Source organism: Pygoscelis adeliae, unplaced genomic scaffold (assembly GCF_000699105.1).
Source record: "Pygoscelis adeliae isolate BGI_AS28 unplaced genomic scaffold, ASM69910v1 Scaffold86, whole genome shotgun sequence".
In the NCBI taxonomy this organism is placed as follows: Eukaryota; Metazoa; Chordata; class Aves; order Sphenisciformes; family Spheniscidae; genus Pygoscelis; species Pygoscelis adeliae.
In genome coordinates this window covers 2,063,484-2,066,229 of record NW_008824930.1, presented here as the reverse complement: position 1 = coordinate 2,066,229, position 2,746 = coordinate 2,063,484, and positions in this window count along the sequence as shown.

Below are 2,746 nucleotides of genomic sequence, written 5' to 3'. Positions count from 1 at the left end.
TCAATGAAAAGCTCTTTTGAAATGTGGTATCATGTCAGGGGCCAGAGTGCATAACCCTGTTCTCCCAGGGGTTTCGCTGCCTGGGCTGGGGGACAACTCGACGCAGCTGGAATTGGATCTGCCTCATTAACATGACTTGCCTGGCAATCGCTGATCTGTGGTAGACTCTGGTTTCCCTCATCAGATGAGGCCCTGCCTTGCTGACTCAACTTTCTGGCGTGACCTCCGATCTGCCTTGTTACTACAGCCTCGCCTGGCAGTCGCTGATATGTTAGCTGACCCTGGTTGCTGTCACGGGCCTGCTCTGCTTTTCTGTTCAGGTGCCGTGGGACTGTGCCCTTGTCAGAGAGCGCCTTGCCCTGCTCACCCTGCTGTGACTCTCGGCTCCCAGCTCCACTTCCCTTTCCGAGCAGCCTGCCCTTGCTGCTCCCTGACATATGGCTTCAAACAGGTGGAAAAATGAACTGTTTCTTGTTCATCTTCGTAACAGAAGTGGGTAATAAAATGTTTCTATGGAAAGGAGTATCAATAAAATAACCAGCCCTGACATATTGTAGAACTTGGATGTACTTTCTCCGTGTTTGGCTCTGCTATTGGTACTGAATGGATTACTCAAGAAAAACCATTCACAGTCATCAATTGTGCTGTTATTAAGCATGCAGCACTATAAATTTGAAGGTCTGGAAAAATGCAGGATTATAGAAGATATTCCCTTCTTTTCTTTCTGATATTTGGTGTGATAAATACATGTAGTTTGGGGAATATTTAAAAATAAATGTTATACAAATTTCTGTTAGAAATTAATGGTAAAATAACTTTCTGAATAAGGTGGAGATATTACAGCTTCATCAGAATCCTTTGAAATTCCTCATAAATTTTATAAGTACTTTAAAATAAGCAACCTGATCTTTCAAATATATGCTATGCTGTGTAGGCTATTCTACATAGAAAGGTCTTGTCTTCTGAGCTTCTCTTCAGAAATACTTTTTTTCCCTGGGCTCTGTGCCTACATTCATACTTTTTAGCTCATAGGTCACTCACACTGAACTTTTTATTCTCACTGTTGTGATTTGTTCCACTTTCAGAGATTATAAGGAAGAAGAAAAAGCGAAGTTTTTATCACAGTAGGCAGTACAATTCCAAATTAACAGTAAGTACAGTTGTCATCACTGAAAAGGATTTTTTTTAATCAAAAGTACATTGTTATGGTATATGTACAAACTGGATTATAGAGAAAGTATTTCTCATTCTGAACTATCCTTCATTAAATTCTTTTGTTAATGGAATCAATATTGAACAAAGTTCCATTTTTCTCTGTTATGTTTTTTTTGTTTTTTTTTTTGGGGGCCCCCCCCCCCCCCAATTCCTTGCTTGGACAGTTACCCTGTTCTAATTACCTGGAGCTGGACATACAAAGTGGCTTCCTAATGAATCTTGAAATAGAGCTTGAGTACTGCTCATATACAACATTTTAGTTTTTAACCATCACGTTTGCATTGCATAAGCATTATAGGTGTATACAAATATCTGAAGGCTTTTAGAACATATATAAGGCTTATAAAAACAATGCTGCAGAGGTGGATTCATATGAGACAAGATGCTTATCAGTTGTGTAAAACTAAAGGTTTATTAAACATATGAAGAAAAAAGACATAGTTTTTGACGTGTGTGGATCCCAAGATGTACCGTTTACTGGAGCTTCTGGCATCTTTTAATCTGCAATATGCAGCTTCCCCCAAACTTTTCCAAGTACTACACTACCTTTTTCCTATACCTTTTGTTCTTATAATAAAACATCCAGTGTAGTGATAATGTATTATGTGTGTCTATATATTAATACAGAAAAAGGAAAATTAATATCTGGGCTTTTAAAACTAAACAGCGAATACATGTTGCCAATCTCAATTTGCCTGTGAAGTCTGCACATAGAAATAGAAATTTTGTGGTATTTACTTGCATATTCAATCTTTTAAACGTCCAAAACAAAGAAGAACTATTGAACTAACACTAGAAAAGGTGGCAGATGAAAGAGTGGGAAGAACAACATGGTTAAAATACTTTTCAGTTAGAGCTATTATTTGAAATGGATACTGCCCTTCAACTTTTTAGTGAAGCATTATTTGTGTTGCAATCACTCTGAGAAATGAAGTAATTTTAGTTTTTGCTGTCAGAGGGTATGAGATATCTTACTTTGGCAAGAAAAACAACAGATGTTTGACTGCTGATGTAAAAACATGATTTTTTTTTTTTCCAAAGGTGCTATCTTAGAACAAGAAAATGTACACAAAAAAAAGAAGAGTTAGGAAACTGTAACCTTCTGTGAAAAGAGCTTAATGTGGTTTAACAGAAGGTAGTGTAACTTAAGACACTGTTTTTACATGAATTGCCTGCAAATAACTGAAAGTTTTCAGTTTCTTTGTTAAACCGTCACAAGAATGGCAGCCAATATATATAGCTCCTGCTCCAAAGCCTACCCCCCACCAACTTGCATAACTTGAGTATAAAAGGTGTATTTTTTTGAGAAAAATGTAACCTGGAATATCTTTTCCTGTTAACTGACCTTACTACATCATACATCACATTATGCTTTCCTCTATTTAAGGTGAATTAGTTCCTACCTACCTTGCTTGCTCTGAGCGAACTGCGATTCCAGCAAAGTAATAGTAGATTAGTTTAGGAAGGGCACTCTAAGTGGTTCATCTTATCTTTCAGTTTCTTTTCTAATCTGATCAATATGTACTTGGAA